The sequence below is a fragment of the Micromys minutus genome (genome assembly GCF_963924665.1).
Source record: "Micromys minutus genome assembly, chromosome: 8".
In the NCBI taxonomy this organism is placed as follows: Eukaryota; Metazoa; Chordata; class Mammalia; order Rodentia; family Muridae; genus Micromys; species Micromys minutus.
The window spans coordinates 54,352,385-54,373,579 of record NC_137977.1 but is presented as its reverse complement, the minus strand read 5'-3'; the positions used below and the strand labels follow the sequence as shown (position 1 = coordinate 54,373,579).

Here is a 21,195-nt window from a genome sequence, read left to right as displayed (position 1 = left end):
ATGCTCATGGAGGCCAGGCTTGTCAGATCCTTCCAGGGATGGAAGGTCATCATAAGCCACCTAACATGGATGTCCTTGGAACTGAACTTTGGTCCTTAGCAAAATCAGTGCACACTCTTTTTTGGGGGACACTTCTCCAGCTCCAGTTCTTGATATCCTAACCATGAAAGTGATTCTTTTACCAGGCCAAATATGTGAGCCATTAGCCTCCCAGAAGCCTCTCTGTCTTTGAGCAGCTCAGAGTCAGCTCTATGTCCATGTATATGATCAAAATATTCCATAGATGTGAAAAATGCACATCAGAAAGACTCATTCTGTCATTCTAAGGGGGCAGGGAAATGGTGCGTGTTCCTTTTTCCCATTCTCTCGAAGCTTGAATGGCAACCACAAAAATCTCTGGAGAATGTAATCAGAACTTGGGCTTTCAGTTCCTTTCTAGACCTTTATTATTATGGACTCGGAAAATGGCTCCAACAGTTAAGCATAAACACGAGACTTGGATTCAATCCCAGGGCCAATGTTAAAGGAGCCAGACAGGGGCCAGGTACTGTGTGTGAGAGTGTGTGTGTATGTAAAGGAGATGGGCAGACAGACACATACTATGGATAGACAGACAGATGGACAGACAGACAGTGGATCTTTTTTTCCTTAAAGCTGAGAAAGGCAGTGCACACTTGTGACCCCAGTGCTGACAAGGGAGATTAAGCAGATCCCTAGAGCTTGCTGACAAACCACATTACCCTTCTAGGTGAGCTCCAGGCCAGTGATAGATCTGATTCAAAACCCAAGATAGACAAGATCTAAACACTCAAACTTCCACCCTCACGGAGAACACAATAGAGCACACAGCCCAGCAGAAATAATACTAGAATATGTAATAGACTCTGCGTGTGAGGTTCAGTGATAAGCAAGAGTTTAGGGTGTTTGAAAGTCTTAGTTTCAATGCCACCAAGAAAAAATGGAAAAGAAAAGAAAATCCAAACATACATCAAACCTAACACTGCATTCTTAGTTAGCCATTTTGCTAACGGTTTGAAAAAAGCAAAGCTCTTTCCCTCAACATCATTCAGGTTTGGCTGTAGACTATAGAAAATAATAATGGGTTTCATTTGGAAATATGTATAGGGCTATTTTTCTTCTAATTTGGCTTTCCTCGTCATTCAATTAGAAAAGTCTATCCACATTTCCTTCCTTCAAAATAGGAAAAACATCACTCCTACTTAAGACAGACATACAGTGTTCAATTGTGAATGGATATATAATTAAAGTCTGCCGAAGTACGGAAGCAAACCTGTAGGAACAACAGGTTAAATCTATTAATTTGAAGACACAGTAATATAAAATATAGATGAATTCACCCTTCCATTTTCCCCCAGTGGGAGTATACATAATTTTAGCATACTAAATATCATGCAATTTACCAAAAGTTATTAATTTATGGTGTAAAAATATCTTGATGGTAAATAATTAGGTGCTAAGTAGGTGGTGACTCATTTCTACTAAGTGAGAAAGAAAGAGGAGGAGTTAAAAATAAATCCTTACATGAACAGTTTGGGAACTAAAACAAAGATACTTTGGATTAGCATGCAGGGCAGAGACCCATGCTGAAATGATGACCTCTGAACTCACACTATGCAGCTGGAGGCCAGGCATGTTCATCACGTGATTGACCTAACATCAGATTACAATATATGTGAAGAACAGAAGGAGGTGGTCCTATTTCCTTAAGGAATTTGGAGGTCATGGGCTGACAAACAAGGAGTCACTTATCAGATCCAGTTGTGTGTATGGAACAGTGAGGTGACTATGATACTCAAAGTAAACAAAAGTCCCAACCGACCCATGTGCCTTTCATGTGCTCGCTGATCAACTCTTGCTTCACCTTCCGTTATCCACAAAGCAACGCACTTGCAGGGGGGTTAACATCAATGGCCTCAGGATAGGTCTGTGCTTTTCGGCCTGTTATCCCAGGACCCAGCACATAGCCTATCTGTAACCGGTATCCTCCATTAACATTCACATACCCATGAGCTGGTGGATGCCTGAGACACAGTAAGACTTCAAGACTGTGCAGAGCAGAGAAACTAACTGGCGACTCTGAACGTGGGGAGGGTAAAATGTCTTGGTGATTCAAAGAGCACACATGGTAAGCCTTTTAAAGTATGCCTAGCTAATTTCCTTTACAGACAAAAACTAAGGAGAATAACAAAACAGCAAGCCACACTCTCTCGCTTAAAGGCATAGTCCCTTGTTCAAACCCAGGACTTGAAGGTTTGCAGGTGTCTGGTGCCAACCTTTGGGATTTATACACTTCCTCACTCTCTCTCCCTGCCCCATTACTCTAGCCTGATTCTGGCATCTTTTGCACATCTTCCTTCTTGGGAAATTTATGTACATCTTCAGCATCTGTCCTCTAGCATCCTTGGTGGACACAAAGGTGGAAATTTGACTCACGTTTGTGCAGTGCCTCCAACGCCTCTCAATATATGATCATTCTCGGTCTCCTCCTGTTGTCTAGGCTCTTGGAGAGATGATAGGCTAGCACTCTTGACTGTGACCTTTGAGTGACTATTCACTCCTTACTCTTGTACTTTTGTGGTTCTTATCCAATGGACAGCTGGATTTTTCTCGTGGTGAATTGATTCTTACGCAGACCAACTTTCAAATATCTGCTTGTGAACTCTGACTAAAATATTCATCTACTCCCACCCTCTACCCTCCCCCTACCAACCTCACTACTTCCCCCCTCATTCTGCATTGTAGCCCCTAATTCATCACGATTAATTTTTAGAATTTGTTTGAAGAGATAAAAAGACTGTGGAATCTGGTCCAACTTAGCTTCCCATTTTTAAGTGTTTCAATCAATAGTTGATACATTATTTTTTTAATGGCATAATTTGACGGTGAAACACAGTGCAATTGTCCATAGGTCCGAGTTCTTGGAGGCATCTGAATTTACATTACCAAATCAAGCTGCCTGCTCAGTCTTTCCGCTGGGGAGCTTGACCACCCACTTGCTGAAGCCCCGAGTTGGATTCCCATTATGCTCTGAAAATATTCTCGAATTCCACACTTCCAATCACATCTTTTGTTTCAGATAGAACTTAATCAAGAGGGGTTTTGTGCAAGTTTCCACTTGTGTGTGATGATAAATAGCTGGAGCTACGTTCAGCACATTCACAATCATTAGTTTTCTTTCTTCACCATATACAGATAAATCACATGCTATCTACGCCATTATTTCCTGAGGCTGTGTCCATGTTCCCATAGTCTTTTCTACCTGGTGGGCAGAATTTAACTCTTTTCCCACCACACATTTCATAACATTTCATTGCTAGCCTACAAGAGCTAATGCACAAAATGTGTAGTGTTTTCCTCCTCCCGTGCATTCGGGGATGAAAAAGTGAAAACTGAGCAGCTACATTCTGAATGCCAGCAGAGTACCTCTACTTTCAGACCAGTGTTATTGGAACTCCCCCAAACCCAGAAAATGGCAACGGTATGTATCTCAAAAGTGAAATGATTTCTTTAACTCCAATATCATAAAATAGACTGGCTCAAGGAAGCTGATAGCTAGCAAAACTATGAAGAAAGCATGCTGCTGTTGTAATGGGGAAAGGGTTAAAGGAGTCAAATGGGGACATGAAGTAACGAAGACAGGAGACCCTCTTCCGTAGGCCACCCTGTGCACTGGGGAAATCATGATGGTCTACTCTCAGGCACTAATTGGTAAATGCTCTGAAGCACCACATTTGACTAAATTTTTCTTACAGCTCTAATGTTCACCAACACAACTTAGCAGGCAATGCATTAACAAAACTATAACAGGCTGAAAGGAATTAACAATGAACAATGTACAAAGTAGTCAATTACAGGCTTAAACTTTAAACAAGCACTTACAATGAAGATGTTTAAAAAAAAAACACTATCTTGGCTATTGGGTCATTTTCCAGGCTACTAACTGCTAAACTATGTGCAGAGTGTGCTTCTGATTTAACCACTCAGATTCCCGAATAGCCAGAGTGGTAGTCTCTAGGCAGACTCAACTCAGTCTTCAGATTGATTTCTGAAATGAGGCAGTTCTATAGAAAACCAGCAAGTTTTAGTTTCTATAAACCATTAGAAAAAGAAAGGATAAGGGGGCTTTATTTGTATAAGATTCTAATTCATGCATACATGAAAGAAAACAAAAAAAAAAAAAGACCAAAACCCCCTCATTTGGTCTGGAAAAAGGTACTAGTTGAATAAATCCTGCAGCCTGTCAGTCTCTGAGGATTATTGGCCACATACCCCAGTTCTTCTGAGACACAGCATCAGCAATGGGTGCCAAGGCAAAAAATAGCATGTAAGCCAGTATGATTTTTCAAAAGCTACACAGAAGATGAGAAAAGCTTCCTACTAATAAAGCATCTCTCATGTCTTGCAAATAGTTGGATAACGTGAAATCTGAACTCTCGGAGCTGCTAGCTTTGATAGCAAGAGATTAAAACCTTACATAAGAAAACCACCCGTTTTAAATAATGATGATGATGATGATGGTGATGATGATGATAATAAGAGGAGGAGGAAGCAGCCAGGTACAAGGAAGGACTTTTGTGTTTCTAAATGTGCCAAGAAGTTTATTTAAATACAAAGGAACGCAGGAAGGTCTGGGTATATTGCCTTAGAAATCTGGGCTGGAGTCAGGGACAAGTCTCACTCAATGCTATGAATCAGGAGGATGACATTTTCATGTTCTAACCAACCAATAAGAGCCTTGTCCATTGTGGCATCTAATTATGCAAACTATGGGCTGCTGTCCCCAGTAACTTTCATTACTGTGATGCTTCTTATGAAAATAATTGAACTTGACTTGACCTTAGCTGAGATGTGCCTCAGCCCGATCTGGGGTTCCAGTGCGAAGTTACAAAACAGGCTGTTAGACACTAATGTACTTCCTCCCTCTGGGCCTGCCGAAATGCAGGGCAGTCCCCTGCAAGGGGACTCTCTCATAGCTCGCCCGGAAATGCCCGCATCAGTCTCCAAGACTGTGTCTGCTACAGAACTTTGTTGCCAAATATTTGTGATCCTGATTTTCAAAGTCTTAGGATATATCAATATTCACTTGGTAAAGAAATCATCTATGGTAAACATGAGCCCAATTTTCATATAAACTGCCATTTGATACTGGACTTGTTTTGTACCTTTCTTTCATAAGTCCAGATATAGGTAAAGAAACACCCAGAGCTTGTCCAATATGATTTTAAGGTTTATTGCTTAGTGTTGTTTACAGTTTAAATTTTTGTTTTGTGTTTGTAAATAAAACACAAGGTGGAAAGTTAATAATTATGGGTATAATAAATTTGACTCATATGTTATCAACTGCCTAATAAATGCACTGAATTTTAGAACTACATGTGTCTCTTCTCTTGATTTGAAGGGCCTATTTGCCTTAGGTGGATAAGTTATCTCTAATCACAGAAATAACTTCCATAATATCCCATATCTCCTGCAACAGCAATGCTGGCCAAATGCTGTATATTCCTTATGCCCCAGGTCTTCTATGCATTCCTTCACTTACTCTATCCAATACAGTAGATGTTGTAATTATTTCCAACATATACATGAGGAAAACATGGTCAGACAAAGCCACGAGTTTAACCAGCTTAGAAATCAGCTAAGCTAACTGGTAAGGGATTACCGGTGAGGTTAAACATCTAGTAAGTGGAATGAAACCAAAGAACACCCACTGCTAGGCATCAAGCCATCTGCTTCCCGGGACAACAGAGTGAGAAGATGGAAAGGTGCCATATCTGTGGACCAAAACCAAAAGTAAGAAGTCAGATAAGGATAAATACAAAGTCCTATCCCACACACAGGCATGGAAGCCTTGGTTGAAATGAATAGAAGGGGGAACTCTAAATCTTTTAAATAGACAATAGGTGAATTTTTAGTCAGGAATATTAGACTGGATTTATATTAGACTGTTTGCAGAGAGCAAGAGAAAGTAGATCACATGCAGACGGAGTGACAGGATATCCTAGTTAGCATTCCGACTGCTGTGATAAACACCATGAACAACACACAGCTACAAAAAGAAAGATGTTATTTTAGCTTGTAGCTTAGAGTTCGTTTCCCAGTGAAGCCAGGGCATGGCTCAGGGTATGAAGTGGGAGGCAGAAATTGGGGAAGAGGTTATTAAGGGGTGCTGCCTACTAGCTTGCTCCTCATGACTTTGCTTTCCTTCACCATCCACAACCATCTCCCCAAGGCAAATACAGCCCACAGTGAACTGAGCCCTCTCACATCAATTTAAAAGCATGATAAGATAGTGTCATAGATATAGATAAATATAGATGGATAGATAGACAAGACAGACAAACAGACAGATCGCCATAAGCCTACAGTATATAGTGCCTCCAGGCCAATCTTGAGGGAGAATTTTCTTGAGAGTCCCCCTTCCCAAATGAGTCTAGGTTATATTATGTTGACATAAAAAACAGGAAAAGTACAAGATGTGGCAAAACCATGCTCTGTGATGTGGTAAATGCATTTTTATTATAATTTTGAAGAAAATTAGGATTTTCATCCTCAAAAACATATAAAAAGAGTGGCCAGTAGCTATGGAATTGAAAACTTTGTATAAGCAGAGATCTTTAGATGAGATAAGTCACCACGTCAATAGTGTCTTCCCTATTTGGGTAACACCCAAGCAGAGGACTCAGTGCCTTTTGAGAGCCATTCATTCATTCATTCATTCATTCATTCATTCATTCATTCACAAATGGCCACATGAGTCACAGCACATTTCATGCAGCACTGTGTTACTTCTTCATGTAAGAATAATTTCTGTACTGGAAGGGAAACATCTACTGGGGGTCACAAACACAAATGGGTTTCTTCCTTCCTTTTCTTCCTTCCTTCCTTCCTTCCTTCCTTCCTTCTTTCCTTCCTTCCTTCCTTCCTTTCTTTCTAAAAATTTATCATGATTTCCAAAAACGATGAGTAGACTGAGGGTCAGACAGATGTTTCCGGGTGGGGAGAGTGAAGGGAAGGAGAAGAGACAGAGACAAAGAACAGCAGTGTGCTAAGGAGTGGGGGGGGGTAAGGAAGAGGGAGAGGAGAGTAAGGAGGCAGGCGGTAGGGAAGGTAAGGGGGTAAGGGAAAGTTGGGGGAAGTAGTGAAAACATTATGCTGAAGATGAGAGATTAATTTTTTGTTTAGCTCTGTACCCCATTTTTTAATAAGATTGTCTGATTTTCCATGTTACGTTCTGTCCTACATGTACTTTATGCTTATGGTAACTAGTGGGATTTCAATGCATGCTATCAAACCTCTAAAAGAATTGCCAAAATGCTTTTAAAAATCTGTTCATGTATCTCTCTTCTTTAAATAAAGTTGTAAGAAAAAAAAAAGATTAAACAGACTGGAAGTGGTTACTGATTAAATAAGAATGAACTAGTTTACTTAAAGATACCCTGTTTGCAGAGGGGATAAAGGTTTATAAGACACAGGGTTTTCTTTTTTAATTTAAAGTCTGTAGAAAACCAAATGGTTAATCAGAAGAAATGCTCACTTTTCTCTGGTCTGGTAAATTATCCATCCCTGTGATTTCATAGTTAAGTATGAGATGAAACTTGCCAAATCTGCAGTCCTGACCCAGAACCACAAATCTGTCTTCCCACAAGCATCTAAAAAAACAAGGCCATTATGTCTAAAAGTGGACCCTACCAACATTAATCTCCCATAATGAATCTGCAATTTATATATCTTAATGAGTAATGCTATCATCCTATGGGGAACCTAAGCCAGACAGACCACCAAGAAGCCGAGGATGGCTTCGTCCTTGCCCATCAGTTCCCAAGTCCCACCACTTCCAGCAGCTCAGTAGTTCTCAGACACACATCGTCATTGTTCCCAACTGTAGCTCAGTCTTTCATCACCTCCTCTGGAAACTGCTTTTGTCACCACCCAGCTAATCTCACAGTCCTCATACCTGCAGGAGTGACTGTCCTATATTACAAACCTTATCACATTATTGACCATTGAAAACCAGTCCTTAGACAGTTCACCACATGTTCCAAGGAAAAAGCCACTTCTTTCACTCTCCATATGAGATACCCTTCCTTTTCCTAGAGCCGGGGCTCTATCACAGCTTAGCCTGTCGGTCCTTCCTTTGGGGAACTAGGCCTGGGCCTGCTGAAGTGGCCTCTAGTGCTACTCTTTGCAATGACAACTGTAAGCTCTGGTAACTCTCCTTGTACCTGGACAGTACTCAATCAGTCTTTAAGATCTAGCCCAACTACAGCCATGTGTCTGTCTCAGAGTTTGGGCTGACTCAGCCAACACCCAAACCCAGTTGCTTGAGTCAAAGACCCATACTGTAGGCGCTCACTTCAACGGCCTCTCTCGAAGTTCCAGGTGGGTGTTTGTTAGAAAACTGTTAGGAATTAGACAAGAATTAACTAGCTGCTTTCTATTAATCTGTGATCAGACAAACTACATTTCTGGTGATCCTTCTGCTTTCCCTTGATTGGATGGGTTATATATGAGGATGGGCTAGTGACCACACAGCACCGGGCAGGCAGGTGCTCTGGTCCCACACAGCCTCACCTACATTCTCCAGAAAACAGCAAGGGCAATGCTCCTCCAAAAAGACTGTCACATGGAGAGGACTCTGTGAGGCCTCATAAAAAAAAAATATTTAAAAAAAAAATGTGTAGCCATATTAAGAGACTGGTGGCTAGGCTGGGAGCCCCCACAGCATTCAAACTCAGGGGCCTCTGCTTGCTGAATGAAAGGTGCGCACTATCACTCCCAGCCTCTACAGTTATCTTGATACCATCAATTTTACTCTTCCAGAAGACGAAGCAATTTCTCAAGCAGTGAGATAGTGCCCTGCACTTTCCCAGATAGAGAATGTGCCCTTCCCATCGCTGCTGTCAGGGAACGTTTCCTCTGTGTCTGAAAACGAAGACAGCTGAGGCATGAGGTGCAAAATCCGCTCACGACACAGCCAAGCCCAAAACTGAACTTGTGATCCATTTCATCATCTCTACCCATTCCAACTTAGCCAGTAGAAAAAGCTCCCTGACTCTGTCTCTAAATAACTACTTGTGCTGAAGTTACCAGATTTACAGCCTCTATTGTTGATGGGGAGGGGAGCTATGAATGAAAGGGTGAAGCTAGTTTTTCTGAATAAAGGAGCAGTCTCCAAATATAAGAATATACCAAAAATCTCCCCCCTCCCCAGAAGATATTTGCCATCTGTGGTCAAACCACACAAAATGTTTTCAATTAGTAGAGGTCTTGAAATTCGACCACCAAAAATGTGTTACCTGATCATAATGACTATGGGAAATGCTAACTGACAGGAAAATTAATCCTCCTTCAACTGTGAAGATGTTTCACGCAGACAGGAAGCATTCTGTTGTTTGGGTGGGAGGAACACTCATGACAAAGAAAGGTAATCTGTGCTGTGCGACTTTCAGCAGCAACTGACATTTATATATTCTATTACAACCTTAGATGCCCGTGCTAATTATTAATTATCCACCTAAGTGTTCACCAATTTACACTTCCTGCCCCTTAACTAGAGCTCTTGGAGAAGCTATTGGAAGTTGCCTGACTAGCGGACCATGTCTGCAGCAGCTAAATGGCTTAGCGAATGCAAAGATTTCCCCATATGCATACTCTGCAGTGCCAACTGCAATCCACATGCCTTTCTAAGGCCATGTACCTAGAAGGGGGTAGGGAGCTCCAGAGTTGCACTGAGCTGTGGGCAGTCAGCAAATGAGGGCCAGTCTATATATGCAACTTCCCTACAGCATATACAGCGGACCACCGTGTGGAGACCGGCATCCTCTGGTCGGCTCAGAGAATGTGTATAGTCACTGAGAGACCTCTTTTTATGCTCGGGCAGGTGTGAACTCAATTCCACTGGTAAACGACTATCAGCTCAGCTGAGAGAAAAGCTGTAAATTTTTACTTCAGAAGCAAATAAAACTCGTCAAAATCCAGGGGCAAAACTTACATTAACCATTTGGATACCTTAGGAAGACTGTGAGAGGCCACTATCTTTGCTTTGATTATCAACTGGCTTTCAAGTGACTGAGGACTCTTCAAAAAAACATGAATAAGTAAAGTCATGTCCTTGAGGATGGTCCTTATTCCTAGTAGGTCTTCATCCTGACGATGGTCCCAGTTCCTAGTAGGTCTTTATCCTGAGATGTTTCTCATACCTAGTAGATCTTCAACCTGGGGATTTTGACTATCCCTACTAGGTCTTCATCCTTAAGATGCTCCCCATCACAAGTAGGTCTTCAACATGAGGATACTCCCTATCCCTAGTAGGTCTTCATCCTGAGGATGCTCCCCATCCCTAGTGTGTCTTCATGATTTTATGCCTTAACTGTTCTTCCAGGTTAGTTTGTTCCAACAACTGGCTCACAGTAACCACCCCCTCCACTGAAGTAGCCTGCCATGACAGTGCAAATATTGGGATCACTGCATGTGTATTTTCAACTCATTTGTGAGTTCATCATAAGTAAAAAATAGTAGGAAAAGTTACTCTAATAAACTAAACACCAACAACTAAAGAAAATGTGTATTTAATTATCATGAGATACTAGTTTTTAGAAGTTCTAAAACTGTATATTAGGTTCATTTCCAAACATTCTGGAAGCTCTGAAGGAAACAAGGCCTCCTCTTGATGAGTTCCCTCTTTGATGAGTATTGCCCAATTAAATAGAATCTGCTACACATAAAGTGTTCACACTTGAGTCTTAAATGCTTAAATTTGCCAGTTGAACCGTTAAGAATACAGTTGGTCCAAGTAGCCAAAGGTAAGTAAAAGGCACAAAATTAGCACCCAGGATAGTGTTCGAGTCTTCAATCATCACTGCTCACAACTCAAGCCCGGACAAGCATTTTCTGGGATGAGAACAGTAAAACAAACAGTGTTGTGTGTGTTCTTTCTCTCCTCCTTCACTTCTTTCTTTCCTCTACCAATTATCATCAGGTATCGCGGCCTCTCTATTTGTATCCAGCTTTCATACAGCCTGTGAAGAACGGTACATCATTTATCCCTTCTACATTCTTCCAAACTTCACCAAGTGATGCTCAAGATTGCACGTGGCCAGCCCCAGGCAGCAAAAAATACCTCATGTAAAAAAACAGTAGGCGTAATAACGATTTGCATGAACTGAGTGTGAGCACCAGGTGGTTTTCACTTCACTTCACTTGGACACACACCATCTACTCACATGACAAATTCCATCATAAGCAGAAGGAGACTTGATCAAAGTAAGGCAGTCCAAGCAGGATAGACAGAATGTGTTCAAACCAGTACCAAGAGCAGAGCTTGACCCGCACCCACCACTTCCCATGGGCTGGGCATTTTGTGCTATGTTCAAGCTACACAAAAAGTGTGCTGCTCTTTACCATCAACAATTGAAACCAGTACTGTACCTTTCACAATGATGCCTCCTCGATATTTTTCCTATTTGTAAACCTATGTCAAGAAATTCAGAAGTGATGGATGAGCCATCGTTTGAGAAGATGAAAAATGTTCGAGTTTATTTAGAAAGATCTTTTGCCTCAAGATATGCCCCATGCACATTGCCCATGTTGGCTTCATGTGCCCGCTATACACATTGTATTAGTTGGCTCCTTGGCCTGATGTTCTGCAAAAGGGAAGGAAATGAGACTCAGTGAATGAGTCCCACTCACAGATACATGTTTCTTTCGTCTCAGTGAAGAGCAGGGTAATGGAACTCCACACAGGGCCAATGCCCTGTGCCCAGCTTCTCTAGAGGGAAAAATCAGAGGTGTCCCCAAGAACATGGAAGGTGTTTGTCAAAGTACCACTGAAGAAAAGCCTTGTTCTAAGTAGTGATTCCACACTTCAGTTGCAGCCAAATAAACATATTTTGGGGGCCATTTCCTTGGACTCAACTTGAGGACCTCTCTGTCATGTGTAAATATGAAACTGGAAACCTTTATGGACGGGAAAACATCTGGAGGCAACCATCTCACAAAGCGACACACCTGAGTACATTTTGGCAAAGCTGCTGCAATGAGAAACTTACTGCCTAGTATAAAGGCTGTTGTGGGCAGGCTAAGAAAGAAACCCTCCCACTTTTGTATTGATGTCTTGGAATCTGCATGCTACCCCATGCCCACCTGCTCCTGCCTTCTGCTCCATCCACATTAGAAAACAAAGGTATTTTTAACTATTATCATCCATGACTCAAAGGCTCTGCTCTATATTTTCAATTCAAAACTAGGACCAAAAAAGGCTACCCATGTGTATCTCTGCATCCTGTGTCCCATTTGCTGGGCAGATGCCATGGCATCTCTTGAGGCATTCCATGCTTAAAATGATAGGTAGGTCCCTGGGTCCTTAGTAGGTACCATGCGGAACATTGACAGCAGTCACGTGTTCATGGAGCAGCAGCTGAGAAAAACACACAGCCTTCAGTACAGGACGTGCTAGTGACTGCCCTGAGTGGGAGGGACAATGGAAACGCTTGAAGAATTTCAATGTCTGGGGCCAACAGGATGGCTTAGCAGGAACGTGTGTGTGCAAAGCCTGACTCATGGGTTTGATTCCCCGAACACACAGAGGAAGGAGAGAACTTTAAAACTCTGTTCTCTGACCTCCACAGGCATACAGTGGCACACTTAACACCCCCATGGTGTTTTTAAAGAGATTTAGGTCACCCCAGAATCTGTCAAGAGGTAGTATACTAGTCACCTCTGTGAGCTTGTCATATGCAGAATTCTGAGATGCCACCTTCCCAATGAAGACTAGAAAGAAACTTTCCTACTAAATAAAAACATGGGTCAGTTCCCTGCCCTGTTTATCTTCATGGACAGAAAGCCTTTCCCTTTGCCTGTGTTCTCCTCCCATGGCACTCTTCAGCAGGATTGGAAAACTTGGGGCCAATATTTGGAGGCTGGCTTCACAGTTTTTATCCAGTCTTGGCATGCTGTCCAGAATTAAATGTCTTTTGGTACACCTAATCCTTCACATTACTTCAGCAAGTACAATTATTTACATAAGAAAAAAAAAGGAGAAAGCCCCTCCCCTACACACAGGGTGGGCATTCTTCCCTGCCTGCTTCAGTGTGGGGTTGCAGCTTTCTGGAGCTGAAGACCCTAGAGACTGTGTCTGGTTCAGTCGTTCTCAACCTTCCTAACACCGCGACCCTTTAATATAGTACCTCATGTTGGGGTGACCCCCAACCGTAAAATTATGTTCATTGCTACCTCATGACTGTAATGTTGCTGTTGTGAACTGTAATGCAGATATTCGAGATGCAACCCCTGTGAAAGGGCCCTTTGATCCCCAAAGGGGTTGCAGCTCACAGGATGAGTGTGGCTGACCTGGGAGAGCATTTCTCTGCCTCTCATCTGTAGTGGCTCAGTCAGGGTGCCAAGCCTCTGTGGCATGCACATAACAGGAAGTTGTTGGAGTTAAAACTGACCTTTGGCTTTGCCAAAGTGAGTACCAGAAAGACTGGTCACTGAAACCATAGGCTGGCTACCTGATGAAATACTCCGGAGAGGCTGGAGAAGGGAAAAGCCAGAGCCATAAAGGAGAAGGTTTGGTCAATGCAGGTGCACCGAGTGGTAAAGAGCTGCCTACTGACTTTCTCAGGAATCAGCAGCACAATGAAGGCTCAGGCTTCTGGGTAAATGGAAACACCCTGGCCCAAAATCCAGCACCAAGCTCTTCGCAGTAGCTTGGGATTTACTCTGCATCTATTTGTCGTTCTTCTCATTTTTTGACCAAACGTGAGACAGTTTTGCTCGTGGATTTTGAAATTACCGAATGAGGAAGTCCTCACTTTTCCCATTTAAATTGTACACTGTAGGGACAGGAGGGCTGGCTTGGCGGTTTAGAGTACTTATGGCTCTGGAAAAAACGGTTCCCAGCATCCACATGGTGGCTCACAGTTATCCTAACTCAAGATCCAGGGGACCCGATGCCCTCCTCTGTCTTCAACAAGTGCCAGGCACATAGATTGTTCATATACATACATGAATGCCCAACACTCATACAATTCTTCTCTTGTCTTTTGCACTGAAGAGGATGTTAGTTATAACTTACACAACCATCCCCCACCCCAGTCCCCAAACCCAGAGCCAGGCGGAGAATCCGGGAACCAGGTAAGAGACAGACATTGTTAAACACACACTACCTCAAATCCACAGAAGCTGAGTCACTCAGAGAAGATGACAAGGACAAAAGAATCACAGAGCCACCAGCCAAGAAACCACCGACCTGCAAACGAATTCTAGTGGTAGTTAGCATTTAGGAAGGGAAAAAATAGAATGTAACCCACCACTAGTCAAAATTTCCAGAACCTAGAGCACAAATATTCCTTTCAGATATTCCTATCGCATCATTTGCATGTAAATCTTAAATTCTATTTGTTTCTTTCAGAATCAGTCATTTTTCTTCCTTCAATGGTCTCGGCACGTGGTGTAAACTATCTCACACTTGGGCTTCAGATTGTCAAGCTCGGCTGAGCTGGTGTTACCACAGCCATCTAGAGAGCTACCCTTGCATAGGAGAATTCACCCAGTCCCTAGGAGAACAACAGAGCTCTTCTGGGCCTCAAGGAACATTTTTCTGGTGAAGGACCCTTCAAACTTTCAGAAAGGCAGTTTTTGCAGAGCTGTTCTAACTGTGCAAGACTTTTACAGGCACAGTGTGAATCTGGTGAACGAGAAGGGAGTGAGACCATCAAAAAGAGTAACAGGGGTGACGGCTGACTGGACAACAGGAAGTGAGGTATCTGAACACTGGCGGCCATAGGCTTTCTCAGCGGCTTTTCAAATATTCTTGATTTCACTGACTTCTTCTTCCACACCAAACAATCTGTAGCGTGGATACTGAAAACTGAAGTCTATTAAACCGTAGTGTGGGCCGTACCCTAACACAGGAGTATATTCTGTGTAGCTGAGGACACACAACTATAAAATGAACATGGAATTTCAATTGGCCACATTCCGGTACAGGATTTTCTTCTGGTTTATTTAGTAGGATCTAGAGCAGACTCTAATGTGGGCATTTCATTCAGAAATTGAACCTTATATGTCGTATTTTTCTCTTGGACCAGTCAAGGCCATTTGTTGAGGTCCTGCACTGCTAGCCTAAATGCTGACCTACTACAGAACACGCTCTGGTATTCAACGGAATGAGTTGCAATTTCATGCTAAATCCATCCCTTAATTACAGATCTGGAGTAAGTGGAGATATAAAAGAAACATTTAGCTGAGACGGCGCTTTAAAGGTTACATTCCGGGCCAGGAAAATAGATCAGCAGGTAAGGGCACTTGTGGCCAAGCCTACTGAGTAAGTTCGATTGCTGGAATGCACTCGGTGGAAGGAGAGAACCAACTTCTGTATGATGGCCTCTACCCTCCACGTATGTACTGGGTGCATATATACCCACACATAGCCCTACCTGTACCAACACCCCGAACAAATTTAAATTTTCTTTTTTTCATTTTGGTTTTTCAAGACAGGGCTTCTCTGTGTAACAGCTCTGGCCGACCTGGAACTTGCTTTGTAGACCAGGCTGGCGTGGGACTCAGACGGGTCTGCCTCTGCCTCCAGAGTGCTAGGATCAAGAGTGATTGCCACCGCCAACACCACTACCACCAGACAGATTACACACACACACACACACACACACACACACACACACTCACTCACTCACTCACATTTGGAAAATACAAAGCCTCATAAAATAGGGATAAAAGGATTAAAACAAGGAAACAAATATCTCTAATGATCAAAGACAGGCTATAGTCAAAATGACACATTACCAAAAAAAAGAAAGACTACGAGATTACAAAATCACCACAGAGACCTTCCAACGGATTCTTCTTCTCTTAGCTTAAGAAAAAAAGGAAAGAAAGAAAGAAAAAAGAAAAACAGGCTATGCTAAGCAATCTAGGCAATATAGAAAACAAGGAAAAGACTCGAACTTTCTGAGCCTCCTACCACGGCAGCAAAGCTGCTACAATCACTAATGCTGGCTACCACTTAGACCATGACATTTCTCATAATTTCTTGAGGATGGCTTAATATAAAAAGAATCAGAAGGCACCTAAAAAATGAGAACAAAACCAAAAAAAAAATTACAAAAGAATAAAAACTCAGGCAAAGCAAGTGAAATCAAATGACGACATGATTAGATTCCTCCTCTCCATAACTGCAGGTTACGTATTATCAACATGTGTAAGAGATGATGAGACAACAGAAAATTGCCATCACACACACACACACACACACACACACACACATACACACACATACACACACATACACACACACACACACATACACACACACACATACACACACACACACATACACACACACACACACACACACACACACACACACACACCCACACATGCGCACTTGTGCGTGCACTCACTACCTCAAGCACAAACCTGACCACTGTGGCTGCTGGCAGTTCAGTTCTGTGGCACAGCACTGGCTAGAATATGTCAGGAGGAAAGCACTGAGTTCAGTGCCAGCATAAGTACAGTGACCATGCTAATAACGACAGAAGTAATAAGGAGAATGCCAAGGAGGAATGCCAAACATGAACGCACGTAAAAGCCGCCTGCTCATCTAACTGCTTCAGAATACTTTAAAGGTGAGCAAAACTTTCCAGAGTTGGCTTTTGCTGTTTATTAATATTTACATTTCTGCATCTGCCCGAGTGGGCTAGTAAAAACCCATCTGCCCGAGTGGGCTAGTAAAACTACCCGGGCTTTGAAACTATGATGTTTCTTTGCGGTCATGTTTCCCTTTGCACATAAAAGATTTCCAAAAACAGTTTTCCTCATAAAAGCCAATTCATTGGGTATTTTCCGCCTTTCACGGAAAAGAAACACCACATTAGCATCTTCTAGAATGTGTCATTTTTACAAGAAGTCTGCATCGCCTGCCTCTGTCACTGGGGTGGGAGAACTCGGAATGCTTCACCTTTCTGCTGGTGTAAGCTCACGGTAGCCATAAACACTCTGAAGTAATACAAACCTAAATATTCCTGCTCGGCAAACAGAGCAGTGGAACCGAATTCTAATGAGCCAGCAGCTGTCACAATATGACCACAGTAACCAAATCAAAATACCAACGGCTAACCCAGATGAGACTCAAAGGTCAACCTATAAGCCAGCAGCTTTCTTCAGTTCTTCCCAGAATCCTCCCTCTAATCCCACAGTAAAATGTTCCGCTGAGCTAGGTTAAAAACAGTGACTTTGGTGGTGAATTATTCACTGGACTGGTGCATTCTAAGGACTAGACACAAATACCACAGCCAGGAAACCCAACCACTCACCCTGGAGCATGCGAAAATTGCAGCAGCTGACAGGGAAGCTACAGGCAACTGTTACAATGTATCACTTTTCGCTGCCCCCATCCCCCCCTCCCCGACTCCTGAACCTAACCTCACTGGGCAACAGGCTCCTCCTGTCCAACAATGTGGTTTCTAACTGAGACTCTGGAACAATGGAAGGAAAATGCAGGCTCCCATCCGTCCTTAGATCAAAACCTTTCAGCTGAAAATACACTGGCTACCACTAAAAACCACAGACGAAAACTTGCAGAAAAGTTGATGCCTGGCAAAACCAAATTTATTGTTTCAAGATAGGTCTAAACCACATTTTAAAAGTAAATAAAAGAATCTAAATTCTTTGTGTATGCTCCTTACCAGGATTTTCATATAATTCTAGACCGTATAAATAATCTTAAAGACATCGGACTAAAACTCATACTCCTCTGTCCTGTTAGCATGTTCCCAAAGTTAGCCAACTGAGTGCCTGCAAAGGCTTAAGTAAGCTGCTTCATAAATATAGTTAATAAATTTCCAAGAGATGAAGGTTCCATTAACATGACTGGTCTCCTCTATATACAAATCAGCACACTGGGTCTCATGTAAGGCAAGTAGGTTATTGCCTCCTCAAAGAAGGAGGTAAGTTAGTCCACAGCAAGACTCCAAGTGAGAGAAGTGGTTAACTGATCCGTGTAGTATAGCCTCTCCATCACCTAGAGCCTGTCCCACGGCAAAGCAAAAAGGAAAGGCCACGTTTTATGAGACGGTTTCTGTTCAGCTAGTTCTGTGTCCTTTGCTGCGTTTATATAGCATCATCTAATGAAACTGTATACGCAGCAACCACAGCTAGACAACAAGGTCTGTCCTAAAGACAACCTGTAGCCAAGGAGGATCATCAATTCTCCGGACATAACAGGCACACATGGGCACTCGCCTGTGCTCACCTATCATTACATTGAGGATGTCACAAGTGTGAGACGGGGCATTCTTTTCAGACCAGAAATTGATTTCTAAAGGAGAAGACTGATAAGGTCACTTTAATTCTTATCCGTTACATCTCATTTGGCCGGAATTTTAAGATGAAAGCACAAAATAGAGTGAGGTTTGCTCTTCTGGTCCCAGGCAAGAGTTTCATTTTCTAAAAAAAATAAGGTAATTACAGCACTTGTAATAGATCCTTTATATAAATTCTAGACATTGAAGTTTGCAAAAAAGAAATAAAAGACTTTGTTATAAAGAAGTTTGTGGGTAAACATGTTAACAAGGACTTGCATCCTGTTGCTAAAATAGTGTAAGAAAGAAAATGGGTCATAACAATGTACTGAGGAAAGTGAAGAAAGTACTTTTTCCTTTGTTTGAAATAAAAATCAAAACTAAGTAAACAGTGGTTTTGTTTTTAAGAAATCAGGTCATCTGCAGTTAATAACTCTTTCCCGTAAAATTAGTGTCGCTTATTTCTGTGGCAGACGCCTAATTCAGTCACAGACTTGATTGATTTGACAATAGAGAATCTGCTCCAATAAAGTGGCTGATTTATTTCCGATGCTATAGCTTTTACCCTAATGTGACATGGCAGAATAAAGTCTGTGAAATATAAAGAAATCTTTTGTAGTTTTAATGGAAACCAGTTAACGATTCAGGAGTGGACTATTGCTCAGAGTTTTCATTAGAGTCTGAGGGCTTCTTTTAAATGAGCAAAATGTCCCCAAGGGTGACACATTAGAATACAGGTTAAATACAAGGAACATTCAGGATTCCACATGACTGTCTTCAAAGAGTTCAACCTGCTGGGCAGCAAGGGCTCTTACTTTATCTCTGTTTGCAAATTGCTTGTCTTTAATCTTTTGGAAATCATGTTCTGTTTTTATTTAAAACAAAAATAAAAAGCATAACACCCAGAGGGCTTGTCGTAAACAGTACTTTAAGCACCCTGGGCAAACTCAAAGGAGATCTTTGTTCACAGAGTCAGGCCCTGAGATGCCCAAGCCAATCAAGAGAGCATCTGGGATTCAAGAAATTAGAGGGAGGGGAGAGAGTTAAAGGCATCAGCATCCCCAATTCTTTAAAAAATACCTCCCAATTCTTCTCTGAACTAAAAATGTAAGGCATCTAATACATGTTTCAATGTCTTTCTCCCTCTTTGTGTCCTTCTGCGCACTGCACAGTGACCTCTCACTCTTAGGGTGACTTTCTTGACCCGAGTCTGACACTGCCTCGTTAATGTCAGATAAACCATTTAGCCCAACCACAATTCTTTTCTATGCAAAAATCTGCTAGAGGTGGAAAATGTCGCAGTTTGTAAACAATAAAGAGCCATGTTTCAGACCAGACAGCTTAGCTAACAGAGGAGCCTTTGCACTGGGAACAGTGGGCAGGAGCCTCGCCCACACAGCGGCGGTTCCCAGCACAATGCAGGACTCTGTACTGGCCTCCATGACTAAGGCTCTAATGGGAAGGAAGGCAGACAGATGAAAGGGAGACGCTGACATGGTTTTCAACTTAAACAACGACCAAGCAAAAAGAGCTATGTCTACAGTGTCAGCCAGTTTACTTCCATTTAAATAGTTTAGATTAAGAGGGAAAAAAAAAAAAAAACCCTAGTTTGGGAAGAATTTGTCCATGAAGAAAAATGGAGAATGGCCACTATTTGAGTAAGTTGTATACCTTGATTTGTTCTAGAATGTTAACTAATCAGACTGTGCTTTAAACCTGTTCACGTGCACAGGAAACTTCTAAACAGGAGTGACTTACGTATTTTAGGTAGCATGTTAGCTCATCAGAGAACAATCTTAGAATTTTCTAAATGAAGTTTGTATATTCTTCGTTACTTTACCATTGACTCTATCTTATGCATTTAGGTTAAAAAAAAAAAAACCGAGAATCAAAAAGCGAAAATCTTAAAAATCACAGCTATTGACACCCAAACACTCGAAACGTGTCCTATAAAATCCAAGTTATCGAACCTGTCACAGGTTTTCATACATCTTGAATTAGCTGAGGAATGATCTATTTTTTTTTTCACCAATAATTAAAGGAGCTAGGGGCTCCTGTGTTAGTTAAAAATTAAGACCTTAGCATCAACTTCACCATTTTGAAGTCAAAAAGAAGCTACCGATAACAAGATCAAACAGCATTCTGTAAGACTCCGAGAAGACACTCAAAGGCGCAAGCTAGACGCTATCCATGAAAAGCAACTTTGCGTTAAATAAAGCCTGAGACTAAAGGACTATCAACACCTTAAGTAACTACCAGAGCTTCCAAGGCTGACAATCAGGACACTCTTGAAAAGCATTGCAATGACAGTTTCAGAAGGAAATAATTATCGCTTGGTATTTTCCTTAGAGAATGGTCCGGCAGTTTGTGTTCATGAATCTGAACTTCATTTATTGATAAATTTGCAATAGAATTTGGCCAGTCTGAAAGACCTCTTAATATTGTGAAGAACTCACATTTACTAGAACAAAAATCATTGTCTCCAATCAAAAGGCAGTAGCCGGCCACTGGGACCTTTTAAGCCATTATGGATAATCCTTTCATTGCTCGGGTTACTGCTGTTAAACAAACATCCCGACTGAGTAGTCAAAGGCAGAGAAATATGCTAGCGAAGCCAGTGTGTAGGGCACGGCAGAAATCTGCAGACAGACTCAAACCGCAGGCAGCTATGCAGCTGTTGTAAAGTGGATAAAATTAGGTCTAGCTAGATGACCAGCATAAAGTTCATACCGTGGCAAAAACATAACTGGAGTGTATAATTCAACGTGCAGGGGTTACTCTGACTACATGTTTCAGCAACCACAAAGCCAAATATTTTAGCACAAATATTCTTCCCTGTATCCCGAGGAAACTACCT

At 41.9% G+C, this 21,195-nt stretch overlaps 1 protein-coding gene across 1 annotated transcript in view; it reads right to left on the bottom strand.

Annotated features, from left to right (window-relative positions):
• TCF4 (transcription factor 4) overlaps positions 1–21,195 on the bottom strand; it is a 337,487-nt gene that overhangs the window by 196,462 nt on the left and 119,830 nt on the right. The gene's annotated exons all lie outside the window — the stretch shown is intronic.